The 18301-nt window shown below is 41.2% G+C and overlaps 1 pseudogene; it reads right to left on the reverse strand.

Moving 5' to 3' along the window:
- LOC124090431 (regulator of microtubule dynamics protein 1-like) overlaps positions 1 to 15771 on the reverse strand; it is a 114519-nt pseudogene extending 98748 nt beyond the window's left edge.
- Positions 15772 to 18301: the final 2530 nt, after the last annotated feature.

Genomic DNA, 18301 nt, shown 5'->3' on the forward strand with positions numbered 1-18301 from the left:
GTGCACCTGAGCGTCAACGTCTGTGCTAAATACTAAACTCTGCGGAATCAGAGAAGGGAGAGAGGATGGTGAGCTTGGTAATGAGGAAGGGCTTCCTGGGAGAGCTGAGGTTTAAGGTGAGCGTACATAAAATTAGAATTGCCACAGATGCTGTGGTTGGAACGTGGGACCCAGAAGGCAGACGGGGTGGGGACGCAAAGACCAGCATATCTAAGAAGAAATAGCACTTGGGAAAATGCTAAGTGAGGGCAGAAAATATTCATTTCCCAGAATGCAGTGCTGCCTCTCAAAGTGTCCAAATGGTTGTGGTGGCACCTGCCCATGCGACAGTCCTTTACGGAGCAGATGAGGAAGGGAGCATCGCTGGTGTCAAACCCCTCCGGCTTGTGCTCTCAATCCTCAAGATCCTTTTCACAGTCCCGTTGAACCCCTGGCTGCTGCCTTTGGCTCTGCTGTGACAGGGTGAAAGGTTTGTTCTGATGGTTTAATGCTCTCTGCCAACGAAAGTGTAAATTGTGAGGATGATTTGGGGACCGTGGACAGCTGACCACAGGACCAGGGTAGAAGGGCTTCTAATCATTTTCTATAAATAACTGAACATTTTCAGCAGGTAATGATTTTCTGTCTCTCCCGGCAAAGCCCGAACTTGAACCAAGAAGCAAATTGTTCTGACTCCTTCCACAGGTCTTTTGACCAAAAATCCCAGCCTGCTCGTCCCTCAGTATGGGGTGGTTAAAGGGAGAAAAGATTGTTTTTACTTGCCCATGGGTGAGTTTTAAATAAATTTGATTCCCAGGCTTTAAATTAAAGATTCATCTCAGGGCAGGGGGTGTGTATGCATTGTTCCTTCTCTGCCTCCGGCTGAGGGTAGGGGAAGCTGTTTCTGTGCTTTTCTAAATAGAAAAATGGAGCAGAGTCAAAACAATGGTGCGAAACCTCAGCAAAGGCACCAGGCACAAAGCAGAGGCCTGGTCTATTAAAATCCTATTAACTGGCTCACAAATTCCTCATTTTCACAAGAAACTGCCACGTTTGCCTGTTGGTTTATTATTCATTACATGGAGAGAAGCTTGTCAGAGGAGATCATAAATACAATTTCTATCAGCCAATCGGACCGAGGGTTTCTGATGAAGTGGTAAACACAATAGAATTCAGAGAGGTTCAGAGATGAGGTGGAAAATGAAAGTTGTGTTTCTGTGTGTTGCCTTGTGTGAAGCAGCGGGAGGTTCTGGGGGAGTTAGTTACAGGATGAAGAACACATCTGCATAAGCGCACTCAGAGTAGGACCGGGACTCCTGATGCTTCAGCAGTAGATGACAGGCCCTCTAGCACAGGAGAGGGGAGTAATCCATGGTAGCTAAAACCATGCAGCTGCCTCCATAGTCTGTGGGCTCCATGCCCTAGGAGTTCAGTCACATCCTTTGAGTGGACTTTTTTTTTGCTGTGAATTTTCTAGATCAGTTAAGACTTAAGAATGCCACATGGGTGAATCTGCATTTGAATGAAATCACTCTGAATTCCAGAACTAAGGTAAGGGAGGAGCCACAGGAGCTTGAGAGACTTTCTGGAATTGCAAACTAAAAGTGCCTGGAAAACACCTAGTCTAGGGCATTGGATCAATGGGCACTAGCTGGGGTTTGTGGACAGGCCAGGGAGATCTACTAGGAAGAGCTGAGCTTTCATGCGGTGGGGTCTAGCAGAGGATTCTGCGACCTGTTTTGGAAGGCTGTGTATGTGTGATTTTGGTTTTGGGAAGTGATCTTTGTGTCTAGATACTTGAGAGGATAGCACGGTGATAATGACCGTGAAAACCCTGACAGGTCTCCAGTGGAGGGTCTCCCTGGGTCCCTCTTGCCTCCTGCAACAAGGGCAGGATACTAAACTGATTGGTGAACATAGCTTTGCAACCGGACCTCCCTTTAAGTGGGGGACACTTGCACCTCAGCTGCTGAGTGTTAACTACTAACAGCTCACGGGTGTGTCCTTCCCAGTCATGTGCTTCCCCAGGCACAACCTCTATCAAGTGACTTTCTGGGCCAGGCTGTAGAGGCCCAGGTATCTTGCCTCAGTTCAAGACATGGCTGAAGGACTATGTCAACTCCAGGCACCACGTGGAACCCACTGAGCTTCATGCAGCACTTTTTTATAGTTCATCTACTTCTCTTTGCCCAGTCTTGCTTTTTTTTTGCTGTTCTTCTGCCAACACACCCCCAGACTGACCCTGGGATCCCTTCAGTGAATCCTAGCCATGAGAATCTTTGTCTTAGAGATGACGATCTAGGAAGACAAATCTTAGAGAGTGAGCATCTAGGGTACTGATTATGATTCATTTATTATAGAACTTGCTTCTGGTCTTTACACAAGTTATTGAATTTCATTTAAATTTCTAAATATTATTAAAGGCAGTCTCGAGTGATGTTTATTATAATGGGTCATGAGTTAGAAAAGGCTTGACCAAGTTCTCCTAAACTTTCAGCAACCAGCGTGTCATAGGAGATGGATTTTGTTTGGACCTGGGAACATTCTAGAAGAAGTAAAATCACACCTATCACCTCGAGGTTGTTAGGTTGCCTAAATGGGTATGTCTGCTTTTTTACTGATGGTCATGTCAAGTTTTTGAAGTGAGTTTTTTTTTTTTTTTTTAACTGCCTTGGCTGTTAAAGACCAGGGAACAATCCCAATTTTACCTGGGACATCTGAGAATTCTAATTCCCCCTATGTGCTCTGCGTCTTCTCGTTTCTCCACAAAAAAGTTGAGGAACTTCATTTCCTTTGCTGTCTGTCTCTTGTCCTATGAGGAGGAAGTGTGGCTGTTCCCAGGGAGACTGTGAAAAGGAAAAGTTAACTCAGGGGCTAGGAAGTGAGGTGTTGGTAAAGTACAGGAGAGGCCAGAGTTTTAGAGGGAAACAAAGTGTGCTCAAGGAACTCAGAACTTTCAACAAATTCATAAGGAATATTCAAAGGTCTTCATCAATGCAGAAATATCTTTATTTAATGATTATAACATGGATCAATATTTATCATCAGGGAGATGGTCACTTCCTAGCTGTAAAACCTCCTAAACGTCTATGTGCAAGAAGTGAATTATAGGCAATACTTTTTTTTTTTTTTACTATCATCTGTCTTGGACTAAGGTCGAAAGTGACCCATCTTTTTCAGTTTCCATCTATCAATGTAATACGTCTGTAGAGGTCACTGTGCAATTCTCCTCAGTTCCTTTGATTTCCCTTATAAAGTTGCAGAACGTTTGGACACTTTGGAAGAGATCAAAGATAGTCCTTATGATCAACTGCCTCTGTGTTCCTTTGGGTTTAAATCAGAACAGGAAGAGGAGGTGGTGTCTTAGGACACAGTCTAATACCACTATTGAAAACGCAACTTCAGTTATCACAGGGATGCCGTTCAGCATGTGAATGGGCAAAGAGGCAGAGAGGGAAGGAGATTTCATGACATCGGGAGTCTGAACTCATAGGAAGTGGGAAGTCCAAATGGCAGAGCAAAAACATTTTTAGTCAACTGAATGTGTTCTACGAAGTTCAACGGAAAAGGAAGAAGCAAGGTTGGCTCCTCAAACAATTGCTCTTCTTAAAACAACAAAGGACCAAAATACTTAATAGTGATGAGGGAGACAGAAGAAATGATTTCTCGTCTATTATTTTGGTGAGTGTATATTTAAATAATAGCTATTGTGCATCCAACCCACTAGTCAGACACAGGGGCCATTCTCCATTCAAGGAAAACCATGCCCCCAGAGGCCACTAGAGGGAAGCAGAGAGCTAAGAACAGACCGCATGCTCCTTACTAAGGGGCTTATCAAGTAGACCTTCCTCTGTCCACCCCAGTGCCTAAGAGAGGCCCTTTCTGGGACTAGGGAAGGCATTCTAATCAAAATGCTGCTCCCAGCATTGGACTCAGGTGGGTTACAATTTAAGGAGTTGTAGCCGCGAAGCCTCTCTAAGCCTCAGCTTGCTCGTTAGTAAAATGGGGATAATAATAGTGCATTACTTACCTAGTTGTGAGCACCAAGCACAGTAATCACTCAATAATCAGTGCCATTGCATAAATAATAATTACTATTATACATGATTGCACGTTTTCAGAGAGTTTGGGGTTAGGATTTCTGTAGTGATGTTTCCTTTGAGCTTAGAAGTGGGTTCCTAGTCTGCCCCCTGCCTGGTGCTCCAGTTGCAGACAATGACCCCCAACTGTCCTTTCACACATGTGGATTCCTGACTGCTAAAGATAAAACACTTGGTCAACAGTAGAACTGAGGAGAGAATGAATCAAGTTCTCAAAGAACCCTCTGCTTAAATGGGGTCTTCCCTCCGAGAGTAGGGGAAGCCTCTTTGGAACAGCAAACTTAGCATATATGATTTTATTAATTTTAAACCCAATGCCTAAGTGTATGTGGATCAGAAGTTTGAAGGTCTCACTGATTCCAAGAAGTTGATCTTCAAGAAGGTTAATATTATTGTAATAGAGGTAAGTTTCAAATTGGCCCCGATTGAATGCTCTCGTAAAATCAGGGATCATACCTGTTCTTCCTTGGGGACTTTTCTGAAAAGAGAGATAGCTGAAAGATGTAACTCACCAAAGTCCTCCAAATGATGAGTCATAGGGTTAAGACTGGAGTCAGAAGCCAGAGCCGTCTTTCTTCTGTTCTCACCGGGGGGATGTCATAAATACTACCACCTATTGACTTTTCACTACCTGTTTTTTCCTTTTTTTTTCTGGTTAATGATGCATCCCACCTGGCTTAATGGACAAAGTTTCTCACTAATCACCAAGATAGACAAATAAACAAAAATGATCTATAGTAAAAGCGTAATGTGGGGAAAATAAATTAGGGTTTTGGTTGAAGTAAGCTAAATATAAGTCAATGGTGGGATGTGGCAGGCAAAGAGGTAATGCAGTCGGAGATAACTGATGCAGGGTGAGGAAGGAGGAAGTGTGAGACCAGGGGCCCTCAATATTTTTAGAGGCCCTGATTTCTTTGAAAATACGTAAGCTATGAAACTCACCTCAGAAAAAATCCTGTGCGTTTAACCATTCAAATAGTAAAAATTCTTACCTGATGGCTATGTATTGGCAATATTTAATTTCATACGTGGTACTGGGCGCGGTACATGTCCATGAAAAAATATTCACTCCTCTGCCATCTACGTGAGAACAGGTAGATGAGTGGATTCATGCAGCACAGTGAGTCTAAAGGACTCAAAGTCAGGGGCCACCTTTGCCCATCAATCTTCCTTTACACTCAAAATCAGAGGCAGAGGTGAAGATGGAATCTAATAGCTGCCAAGTATATTGCATTTAGTAGACACAGAGGATGTGGGGGTTTCACTGGAATTCACAAGTTAATGAAATGCATGCTGAAATGAATAGGCGAAAGTATACGGATGTCCACCATTTACTTTGAAATGCATCAAAAAAAATGAAATGGATTGATGAATGGATAGGAGTAACTGGATAGACAAATGTGAAACCAATTTTAATAAAATCTTCATGGTCAAATCTAAGTAGTGTATACCATAAAATTCTTTCATGTTTCTGTGTGTGAAATTGTTCATAATAAAACATCAGAAAATAAGTAATTTGGAATTGCTTAGCCAGGTCTGTCCCAATGGCAATCACTGATTCAATAGAAATATTTTATCACGGTACTGTTTCTAGGAAATGAAAATTAAAGGATGAGGATTCATGCAGATTGTCGTTGTCATTGGTATTTTGGGGACCCACTTACCCAGTTTTGGCTGATAATAATTCATGAAGGAATTGGATTGATAGAAGGACACGTTTTCCTCACATGGGCTTAATCAGAGTAGGGTGTGGTTGGTGGTGGGAACTAGTCTGTGAGGAGGGAATCTGCTGGTGTGATTTCCTCCAGTTGCAAAATGTGGTGGAAATGTGATGAAGCAGATTTTCACGGAGGTCAATGGTAGAACAACAGTTGTGTTTCTTGATAGCATTAAACTATTCATTTCTAACCAAGGTAAATAAAACCAACCCCTCCACATTTTAATAATTTTGTTTTTTCCTTCCCTTATCTTGAACATATTAATTCTTTCATGTTTCTGTCCTTAAGTCTCTTTTGGAAACACACTGTGGACTCTATTGCATTGCTTTAATTTCTTGGCCAAAGTGTGTGTTTGTGTGTATTCGTGTGTGTGTGTGAGAGAGAGAGAGATAGAGATTCCATCTCCATTGCCCTGAAGCCTGTGATCTTCACATTTAATTTTCATTGCAGATATTAGCAAAAGATAGTTCCTTATTATTAAAACATTAAATAATTCCAGATTTTGCTTTATTCTATGACAGGTTTTTTTAAAATTTTCATTTGAAAAATATTTGGGGTGGGGAATAAATTTAAGCTTGTAGAAAAGTCACAAAAACAGCAGAGAACCTTTTCATATGTCCTTTGCCTGCCCTCCCTGACGTTGACAAGTTAGGTAGCTGCTGTCCAACATTAGCAACAGCAAACTGGTATTGTTATAACACTGTTAATTAACTCAGAGACTTTATTTGTATTTCACCAGTTTCTTTACAAGTATCTTTTTTGTTTGTTTTTGTTTTGAGCATTCAGTTGCCATGTCTTTTCTATACTCTGTGATTGTTCCTCAGTCATTCATATTTTTCATGACCTTGAGACTTTGAAAAAGGGAGGGACAGTTATTTCCTGGTATTTCTCTCAGTCTGTATTCCTCCAGTGTTTTCTCTTGACAATTAAAGTCACTGATTTTGGGCAAGAACATCATGGAAATGACATGTCCCTTATATGCTGTATCCAAGTACGTGACAGTGATGTGTCTTCTGACTGGGAACGCTCACTGTGATCCCTTGGTGGTCAAGTTCTTGCCAGGTTTCTCAGCAGTGACACTGCTATTTGTCCCTTCATCATTCATAAATATATCATGGGAAGATACCTGAGGAGGATGTAGCGATTGTATTTCTCAAGATACTTTTGCCCATTAATGTTCGCATCCCTTTTTGGTTCTGAGCTGCACATGATTACGGCACAGTTTGCCTAATGGAGATTTTTCTCTTTCCATCCTCCCTTCTGGGCTTATTACTTGGAATTCTACTGTCAGGAAAAGCTGTTTTACAATCCCCATTTTTTAACCTGTGTTTAACCTAAGAATGGACTCATGATATTTATTTTTGGTCTCTGGGTTATAATTCACGACCATCATTATTTATTTTGATACTTAAATATTTCCATATTTGGGGGTTGAGGGCTTCCTCTAGCTGCCTCTTGTGTTCCTCTTGTTATTTGAGCACTTCCTCAGTTCCTGGCACCACAAGATGTTCCACGTTTTCTTGGCCCCAACTGCGGGGTCAATGATTTTCCCAAGGATCCCTGGTTCCATTTATCTGAGAATGGAATCAAGAAAGTCAAATCTGGATCCTGTTTTGCTCACTGCTCTCAGGTGCCCCTGTCTCTAGGCACTTGCAGCCCACAGAAGTAAACACAAGCAAAGGCACATCTGAATTTCTTCCTCTGTCTGTGTGTGTGAGTGTAAGACCCTGAGTTCATGTTGACACCTCTAGTTTCAAACTACTCCATAGGCTTCATTCCAACTCCTCTTTTTGTCTAATTTGTAACTCTCCTTTTTGTGGTAGTAAAAAACAAAAACAAATATTTAATTATAATCATTAATATTATTATTGATTTTGATGCTCAAATGTTTCCAGATCTGAGATTGATATTTTCCTTTCAGTTGCTCTTATGTCCTTTCAACACGTTAAAACATGTTTTACCTTTTGCTATTTCATCTGGTGTTTCCCCAACCAAATCAAAGGATGAGCTGAACTTAATGGTTTATTTATTGGGTATGTGAAACATAGCGTTGGTCAGAATAATACTAAAAGAAAACTCAGAGCAGTATCACCACCTCTTCATCCCTTCTACCCATTTCTCTCTCTCCATTTTCCCACCTTTCCCCCACCTACTTTCTGTAGTTATTAAACCCATTGGTTTCTTGTCTGTCTTATATTTTCTTCTCCAAAGCTGAGTAGATACACTAAATGTTTTTATCATTTCTTACTGGGCAGTGTATATTATAGCTATAACTTTACTCTTTTTTTCCCATTTAATAAGAGATTCTATCATTTCAGATCAGCTCATAGAGCTGTTCCTTATATTTCCTAGCAGTATAGTATTCCACTGTGTGAAAGTGATGCACGCTATGGAGGTGGTTTCTACTGTTTTACTAGTTAGACAAAAGGCTGAAATAAATATGTGCATGGATAGTCTGATATTATTGGAGGCCTATTTTCAGGGTAAGCTCCTAGAAGTGGAATAGCTGGGTCAAGACATGAATCATATGTAGATTTGTTAAATAATGCCAGTGTACTGGGAAGTTTATACCAGTCTGCATCCTCTCCAGCAGTGGGTGAGTGTGCCTATTTCCTGACAACCTTATCAACAGAGCTGCTTTCAGACATTTGAAGATTTTAGGTTTTGTCAGTTTAATAGATAAAAAACACTTATCTGTGTTTTTTGAAATTTGTATTTCTTTAGTTATAAGTGAATTTCAACTTTCTTATGTATTTTAGGACCATCTTCTCTCTCTCTCTCTCTCTCTCTCTCTCTCTTTGTGTGAATTGTCTGTTGATGTGATGTATTTTCTCCTCTTATTGGGATTTTGGTTCTTTGTTATTTTTTTATTTTTAAGAGATTTTTTTAAAGTTCAGGGTATTAATCTTTTATGGGTGGTGCCTTTTCAGATTTCTTTTGTGGGTCAGTTTTCCTCCTATTTTATCCGATTATATTTGTCAGTCTTTCCTTTTATTTGCCTTTGGACATGGGGTCACAGAAAAATCTTCTTTCACGTTGCTGTTGGAGGGGACTTCACTCACTGCGTTCCAGGTTTGCAGAGCTGTTTCATCCTCTCACTAGCTCACCCTCTATTATGGTGCAAACGTGGTGTTCCCCAAAGGCTCAACCACACAATGCAAGAAGGTTTGGAGGAGAAATGATTGGGGCATAGCCTTAACCTAATCAGAAAAATAATCCCTAATGGGATTAACTGAGTGCTACCTGGAGGCAGCTGGGGTGTGGCTGCAGGAAGTGGTTCATTGGGGCCATGGCTTTGGGGTATACATTTGTCTCTAGCAAGTGGAGATCTTTCCCTCTGTTTCCTGATCACCGTGTGAGCCGCTTCCCTCTGTCATACTCTTCTGCCGTGATGGAGCAGCTGTGTATGGACTGAGACCTCTGAAACCCTGAGCCCTTACATAGCCTTTCTCTCCTCTACAGTTGTTCTGGTCATGTCTTTCAGTCACAGCAGCAAAAAGCTGACTTAAATACCCTCTTTCTTTTCTTTTCCATTTAGTTCACGGATCCACTTGGAGTTTATCCTTGTCTTGTTCGTGGTGTGAAGTGTGGGTCTTTTTCTAAGGGAATACACGGTTGTCCCAGATCCATTTCTCTTAGGGGCCATCACTGTTCCAGTGAGTTTCCCTCAGAGCCGTTGGGATCTGTTTCTAGACTGTATTCCACTCCACCTGGCTATGTGTGTATTTCTGCACCGGTACCACCCTGCCTTCCTCATAGAGGCTGTGCGTGACGTTCTAATGCCTGGCAGGTCAGGGCCCCCTTGCGTTCTTGTTCAGCTGAGAAATATGTGCAATCTTTTTATTCCTTCTTCTTCCTTTTAAAAATCACAGTGGTGTTTGTCTCAGTCATGCTTTTTACATTAAATTCAATTTTGCTAGGTGTGATGACTACATTATCTTCTTTAAGTTTGAATTTACCTTTGTGTATGACTTTTCACCTGACATTGAAGGAAAAAAAGAAACCCCAAAACCCAAGTCATGCATTCCCCAAAACAGAGGGCTAAAAAACATATTTAAAGCAAAACAAAACAGAACAATATAGCAGCAGCCGCAGCCCATCACCTGGGCCCTCCCTGCTCCTATCTCGTGTATCAGATGTAACCCCTGCTACTCTTTTTCCTAAAAATATTTACTTGCATATTGCTGAATAGCATCATTATTAATAATGGTGTTTATCACTTCTTCTTTTTTTTTTCTTTTGTTATCAGGAATTGAATATCCAGAGGTGCTTAACCATTGAGCCACATCACAGACTTTTAATTTTTTTTATTTTGAGACAGTGTCTCGTTAAGTCGCTTAGGGACTCACTAAATTGCAGAGGCTGGTCTCCAACTTGTGATCCTCCTACCCCAGCCTCCCAAGCTGCTAGGATTGCAGGCGTGTGCCATTGTACCTGACCATGATCATTTAACCAGGACAATCCTCCAATCGCAGCAGGCACTTGCTTCTAGGGAGGTGCATTCTTTTTCACTTTTAGCTGGACTTCCATTTTGCAGTATTTTTTTTCCCTTCCAGTAATTTAAACATGTAAATATATTTTTTTGTTCTTCTCGTAATTGATTTGAATACTTAGCTAAAGTCCTTAAGCCATATTTATCAGTGTTTGAAATTATTGGTGATTATTGACTTCTCCCAGGAACGATGAGAAAATCAGTCACTTTCGATGGCTCACAGAATATCTGCTGTTCCTTTCTGTTTTATGTTAGAAGACTCACGAGTTTTTGTTATAGCTCATTATAATTAAAATAATAAATACTTATAATGAACCATAATAAAACTTTAATACTATAATAAATACTATAATAAAACAAAATACTATAATACTAAATACTAAAATACTATAATAAACCATAACACAATATTATAAAACTACAATAAATGTTTCTTTATTCAAGAATTAAAATATTTAAATTTGGTTTTCTAAGCAGGTCAAAATAATTAGACTGAATTTTTTGGCAAAATAGTTGAGTCTTTCCATTCCTTTTATTATAGAGACATTTTACTGTTTGAATTTATTTATTTTTTTGTTTGATTAGCAAGATTATGTCTTTATGACAGTTTGAGAAGTTTATGTATTATGAGATATGCTTCCTGAATTCTTGCATACTTGAGTATTTCTTTCCTTTTTTTTGTAATTAAGAGTAAAAGTGAGCTGGAAAAAAATTCTTGGATTATCCTTTTTTTTTTCTTTTAAAATTTAATGGACTTACAGTATTGCTTTTGGCATCTACATTTGTTTGAAGAAATGTAGGGCTACTTTACAAATCTAATGTCTTCCTTTAGAACTAAGGTACGCTCCTCAATGTTGGCTAAGTGTTAGGCAGTGCGTGATGATCCTTTCAAGTCTGCATCTCTGTGGAAGTTCAAGGTCTGTCTTAGTCTGTTTGTGCTGCTGTGGCAGAACATGTGTGACTGGGCGATTTCTAAGCAGCAGACATTTATTTCTCAGAGTTCTGGAGCCTGGGGATGGAGAGTCCAAGTTGTCTGTTGAGGGCTGCTGTCCACTTTCAAGATGGCGCCATATTGCTGTACCCTCCAGAGGGAAGGAATGGTGTGTCCTCAAGTTCTGGAAGGTAGAAGGGAAGAGAACTGAATGCCGTGTGGATGCACTTTTAATTAAAGGCCTTAATCCCATTCATGAGGAGGACGCCTCCTGGTTTAACCACCTCTTAAAGGTTCTGACTCTTAATTTTATCTTTTGGTACTAGGGTTTAAAACCAGGGGCACTTAACCATAGAGCCACATCCCCAGCCCTTTTTATTTTTTATTTTGAGTTGCTTAGGGTCTTGCTAAGTTGCTGTAGCTGGCTTTAAATTTACAATCCTCCTGCCTCAGCCTCCGTAGCCTCTGGAATTACAGGTGTTCCCCACCATGCCTGGCTTGAGTCTTGCCACTTAATCTTATGGAACTGGCCATTACATGTCAGTATCTGAATTTTAAAGAGGACACATTCAAACATAACAGGGATATTCTATTCCATTAGATCTTTAAATACTGTGTATGCATTGGCTAGTCTGTTTTTTTTCTTTCTCCCCTGATAAGCCAAATATCTGTATATTGGTTCCACATGTAGATTTTCTGAGTGCTTTGAATTTTTCCATTTTATTTTTATTTTGGGTTTTTTTTTTTAAAGCTAGTACCAAAATTTCTTTCTGTAATGCTCATTCAGATTTTTACTGCTGCAATTCTGTTTAATTTCATCTACTAGACACTGTTTTGTTATTTTTTCCTTTTATTTAAATTACAGGGTACATCTGCTTTAATTTCCTTGAGAATATGAAGCCTTTCCCTCCAGGTATTTTTTCCTTCCTGTGGGAAATCTTTCCCAAGGCTGCCTTCTTCATTGTCATTTATATGTCATTTTCTCTTTCCTTTTCTGTTGTCTTTGTAGACTCTTTTTTTTTTTCATATGTCTCCTCTCCCCTATTTAAAAGCTTTTATTTACTATGAGTGTTGACAGTTTTAGTCAAACCTTCCTTTTGATCCCTCAAAAACCTACAAAGGTTTGTCTTGATGTACTTCTTTGTTTTTATGGGCCGTGTTTAAATATTTTCTTAGGGAATAAGCACAGAGGGTGAGAAACCACATTTGATAAGTTCCCCACCCCACCCTGTGATTTGGCTGCTTCTGGTTGATATGAAAAAAGCTAGGAGTAGAGACAGTGGCCACTTCTGTAGGAGGAGGAGAAGGGATGAGGAGCGAAAAGTCAAAGAGAAAAGAATAAGAGAGTATCTACCTAGGTTATAATATTTTTTAGGTTTTAAAAACTATATTTTATTTCTTTATGTATATTCCATGTGCTTAACTCAGTGATTTCTTTAAAATAATTGTATGTTATGGTTTAAAACTTGAGTGTTCCCAAAGGCCCATAGTCTAAAGGTTTGGTCACCAACCTGTGGCCCTATTGGGAGGTGGGGAAGCCCTCAGGAGGTAGGGCCTTGTGGGATGAAGGTAAGTAACTGGGGGAGTGGTCTCAAAGGGGACATTAGAACTTCAGACCCTTCCTCTCTGCTTCTTGGCTGCTTGTGGTGATCAGCCTTCTTCATTACACACTCTTGCCACCATGTTGTACTGTCTAACCACAGGCTTCAAAGCAACCAGACCAACCATGGACTATAATCTTGGAAACTCTGAACCTAAGTTAATCTTTCTTTCTCTAAGGGGATTACCTCTGGCATCTTGTCACAGCAATGGAAAGCTGACTAAGACAGAAAACTAGTACCAAGAGTGGGCTCATTGCTATGACCATGCCTGAGAATGGGATTCATAAATGCTTGGAAGTGGCTTGTAGGAAGAATTTGGAAAAGTTTGGAGAAGAAGACTAGAAAACATCTAGAATACTGTTCTTTTTTTATTTTATTTTTTTATTGGTTGTTCAAAACATTACAAAGCTGTTGACATATCATATTTCATACATTAGATTCAAGTGGGTTATGAACTCCCATTTTTACCCCAAATACAGATTGCAGAATACTTTTCATGATAGTTGAATGGATGAGTGATTCTGATGGGGACTCAGAAAACAAGATATCTGATAGAAGTGTGGACCTTGAAGGATGTGTTGATGAGTTTTAAGATGGAAATGAATACTCTGTTGGAAACTGAACTAGAAATCATCTATGTTACATTCTGGAAAAGAACTTGGCTATATTTTGTCAATGATCTGAGGCTTTATGTGAAATTGAGTTTAAAATTGATGGACTAATTTTTCTGGTAGAGGTAATTTCAAGTAACCCAGCATTTAGGCAATGATGTGGGTATTTCTGGGTTCTTTCATCTAGATTTAAAGTGAGGACTGTTAGCAAACAAGCAATAAAAGAAAGCAAAGTAAAGCAAAACAAACAAACAAAAGCCATAATTACAGTAGAAAGATTTGAAAAATTCTCAGTTTGGTCAGGAGAAAAAGAAGAAGAACAACAAAAATATGTGTGAAGTTTGGCCAAGGAAGGTATGGCTGCTGGAGAGATTAACACCACTAAAAAGAAGTTAAGTACATTATAACAAAACAATAAGAAAAATGCCTTCAGAACATTTGTGGAATTTGCAAGACCCCACCCAAAGTAGGCCCAGACATGAAAAAAGATAAACTCTTAAAATTTTTTTCCTTTGAGAAGAGAGCCTCAAAGAACTCTGCTTACACAGGTCCCTCTAGAGAATTGCTTCCCTTAGATTCATTTCCTTATGTTCAATGAGCCAGGCATTCAGACAGAGGCTGCTATTGCCATGGTCTAAAGTGGACCCAGGTATGGCTACAGCTAGTGGCAGACTTTGGCATTATTCATGTGACACTGGTTTTGCAGGGATGCAGAGTGTAAAGAGTTCTGGGGCCATGGAGCTTCCTCTGAGATCTCAAAAGAAACCTGGAGGCCGGGTAGTGTATGACAGGGTCAGCATCCCAGCAAGCAGCCTAGGTCAGGGAGGGTGATGGGTAGAAAGCTCTGAGAGCGATGCTGATGCTGCAATGAAGTCCCCAGAAGATTGCGATGTCAAAGATATGAACAACTTGCTGAGGAAAGCTGCAGGCATCAAGCAAAGCCAACCCGAGGTAGTGGCCACATGGTCTGCATCTACCAAGGCCCTAGGGGCAGAGCTCCCCAGCCCTCTGAAACGACATCATGCCACTATGTGCCCCAGATGCCAGACACAGAGACTTAGGATGCAACATTTGCCACGTAGGGTCTGGTCTTGCTTTGGTCATATCTTTCCTTTTTATGGCCCTACTCTGCCTTTATAGAATGGGAATCTTGACCCTGCGCCTCTCCCAACCTCATGTTGAAAGCTTGCAACTCTCATTTTGATCTTTAGAGGGGCTCACCGCTGAGTTTGCCTTGAATTTCAGAGGAGGCTTTGAACTTGGACTTTTGAATAGTGCTGAAACTATTAAGGATTTGGGACTCAGACATGGACTAAATGTATTTTACGTTGTAAGATGGACTTGAGCCTTTAGGGAAATAATATTATGGTTTGGATCTTAAACATCCCTCAAATGCCCAGACACTAGAGGTTTTGTTACCAGCCTATAACACTATTGGAAGGTGGTGGAGCCTAACGGAAGAAACCTAGTTCATTCTGGGGTGCCCTTACAGGGGGCATTGCAGTCCCAACCCCTCCTCTCTCTCTTTGCTTTCTGGCTGCCCTGAGGTGAGCAGCTCCTCCCCCACATGCTCCCACTACCCTGATGGATGGGGCTTCACCACAGGACCCAAAGCAAGTGTAACAAACATACCCCCAAACCTCAGAAACTGTGAACCAAAATAAATCCTTCCTTCTTTGACTCTCTCAGCTATTTTGTCACAGTAATGGAAAACCGAGTTACACACCAAGATTTTAGTCCATGATTGGTCTGGTTGCTTTGAAGCCTGTGGTTAGACAGTACAGCATGGTTATACACTTATAACGGCATTGATAGTACCTATATGTGGAACCCTGGCTATACGGATGCTTTTATAGAGAGCGTATTATTCCCCATTCAACAATCTGGATGAAATAGCCTCCATTTGGTCCCAACTTGTATAACAAACAGACTTACCAGACTTATCAGTGACCCAGAGGCTGAATTGTCTGACTCCAACACCGACCCTCTCCACCAGCATATGTCCCCCTTAAATCAGGGGCCTCCAAGCCATTGTTTGGATGCTCCGAGGTCCTTCCTTTCAGTTTTGTTCCAGTACCTTCGTGAACCCGCCCTCCAGCATCTCCTTTAGGTATTGCTCTTCGACTGCCTCTCAGGAGCCTCACCTTACCAGATGCTCTTGCTTTCTGGTTTTTCTTTGCACAAAGAGCCAGATTCATGCTCCCTTGATGAGAGATTCAAAGATAATCCATACCTTCTTAGAACTTAAAATGGCATTACCCATCCAGATTGTTGGTGGCCTGGAGCCAGCTGTGGGAATTGCTGTAGGAGAACGGGATTCCTGTTGATGGTGGCGGCATTGCTCTGGGAGGGAGGGAGGGGTCCTCGTCACCGGACTGGTAGTCCAGTGAGTTAAGCATTACCTGGCTGATTGGTGGACCCTGCCTGTTGTTGATTTCCTGTAAGACAGACTATATTGGGCCCATCCTGTCTTGGCCAAGAAAGCCGAGGAACAGGGAGTGTGTCTGTGCTTTCGATTTGGTGGCTTCTTGCTGAGAACAAAACCCATGTTTCCCAGGCTTCAGTTTTCTTCCTTTGACCCACCTGTCGATTTGAATGTCAACATGACACATGAGGGTGGGAGGGTCCCATTAGGCCTTGCCAGGATGCTGATATTGAAAGGTAAATGGGGCAATATATATCTTTAAGGGGGCAAGGCATTGAAGAGGTGGGGAATAATTTTACCTAAATCCATGTTTTTTTTTTTTTAAAGAGAAAAATGAGAGCTGGAGAGAGAGAGATTAAAAAAAAAGAAAAGGGGGTGAGGAGAGAAGAGAAAGGCACTTGGACTTTATCCCAAATTGCTTTTAAGCCCCCTACAACCTTGGGGATGAAAGTTCTGTTCAGAATTGTGCATAGCTGTGGTGCTAGTAATAAATAGTCTTTCCTCCTTTAAGTTGACTTTCTCATGTATTTTGTCACAGTAATGGAAAGCAGATAGTAACAGAAACAACTAACACTTGTAATTACTAGGGGCCACATCTCATCCTCAAAGCAGCTCTGTAGTCAGGTATCATCATTATCACTCCATTTTGCAGGTGAGGAAATTGAGGCACACAGAGAGGAAGAGCGGAGCTCTCCATGCCCTGAGGAAAGAGTGTGACCCAGTTCCACTAGCTGCTGACTACAACAGAAGGCAACACTTCACTTGAACTGACATAATCCATAGTCCACCATGCCTTGAGCCGTGGAATTTGCAGAATTGAACATCCTGCTGTCTGCTGCCAATATGGCCTGAGATTCCACAATGGAATTTCACAGCTCCAGAGGACTTTACAGTGACATGTCACTCAGAACTGGGGACCAAAATGCTTGTCATACTCCAGGAAAACCTGAACATGGTCATAAGGTCACAAACTCCCTCAAGGATCAACTTTTAACAATTCACATACACTCCTCATCCCTTTCACACATGGATCCATCATTCTCCTGCTCCAAAAATAATTCTCTTGAAGAATTTTTTTTTTTAAATCAATGCCATAGTTCATGCTTTGATTTCAAAATGGCCACTTGCTCCAGTGGCAGACGGATTCTCAAGTGGGCCGGCGTGGGCACTTGAGGTGTGGAGGTTGAGGGCTATGGTAAGGATGTGAGCTGTGTGACTCTGCAGGAGTGACTGGGAGACCTCCTCAGGGTGGAGAGGGAGGTGATGGAGCGGGTACCCTGGTTCCCACCAGTCTCCTCTTCTTGAGATCTTAATATTGCAGGCTGCTGGGTGCTTAGTAGCCAATGCCAAGTCTCAAGTGAGATGTCCTCCCAGTGACTCGGGATGGGGGCAGTTGTCCTCCTAGTGGTCAGGCAAGTGTGACTTCTTTGTAAAACTGGGCAATGGCTGCAGAGGAGGGAGAAGTATTCCATAAAGTGCTCACAATGTCATCACCTCCTAAACCCTCTGTGAATCAGGATACTCCTAAAACCACTATTTTGGTTAACTACACTTTTAAGTTTATGGAAATTTAAGCAGAAAACTATTATTTCAATGAACACTGAAGTCTTTTTTTTTTTTTTTTTTTTTTAAGCAGGAACAGTATAAGAACGACAAGCGGGTTTTTGTTCTGTCCCAAAGAATTAATGGTACCTGAGGGCTATGAGGCTGAACTTGATTTCCACCATCTAATAATAAATATAGCTATAGAAGGCTTTGCATCAGTGGTAGAATGTGCACAAACCCCAGGTTGTCCCTGACATCAACCCGTTTTGCTGCCATACAAAGCTACAGAACAGGGAGTAACTGAGCAAAATAGACTCATCCACATCAGAAGTATGGACAAGCCAAATCTGGGAAAGTAGATTTCTAGGGGCAGGAATTGTCAAGCAATTGCTGGGAAGACATGGGGAAACAGGAGAGCAGGGGACATGTTGAGAAAATACTTACGTGTGTGTCTTGGAAATGTAAACCATGTTTTCCGCTCCTCGAGACTTCAGCAAAAGCTGCCATTGCTTTTGAATGCCTTTTATATGTTCAGCTTGTGTCTTCCTTGAGGATCACAGCACACCAAGATGGGCCCCGTTATAGCTGTGTAATTACAAGTTTTGCAAAGCGGGAGCTAGAGAAAGTGGGCACGTTCAAACTCTCAAGAAACATTCAAACAAGATGTGTGTTGTACATTTCTAAGTGTAGGCTTCAAGGAAAATGGAGCTGAAGGAAGATGTTGAATTACGGAGATGGGATGAAAGTTTGAAAACGAGAAGCTGGGGGAGCCAGGCATTAGCTGGTGATGGGGAAAACAAAGTTGGCTGCTGCTAGTGCTTTGCTTTTAAAGCAGATGTGATCTTTTGATTGCCCAGCTGCCTCATTTAATACTAAAAATTCTTTCTCTGGTGATCACA

Source organism: Marmota monax, unplaced genomic scaffold (genome assembly GCF_021218885.2).
Source record: "Marmota monax isolate L192 unplaced genomic scaffold, Marmota_monax_Labrador192_F-V1.1 WCK01_AAM20220418_F8-fsc00017, whole genome shotgun sequence".
NCBI lineage: Eukaryota > Metazoa > Chordata > Mammalia > Rodentia > Sciuridae > Marmota > Marmota monax.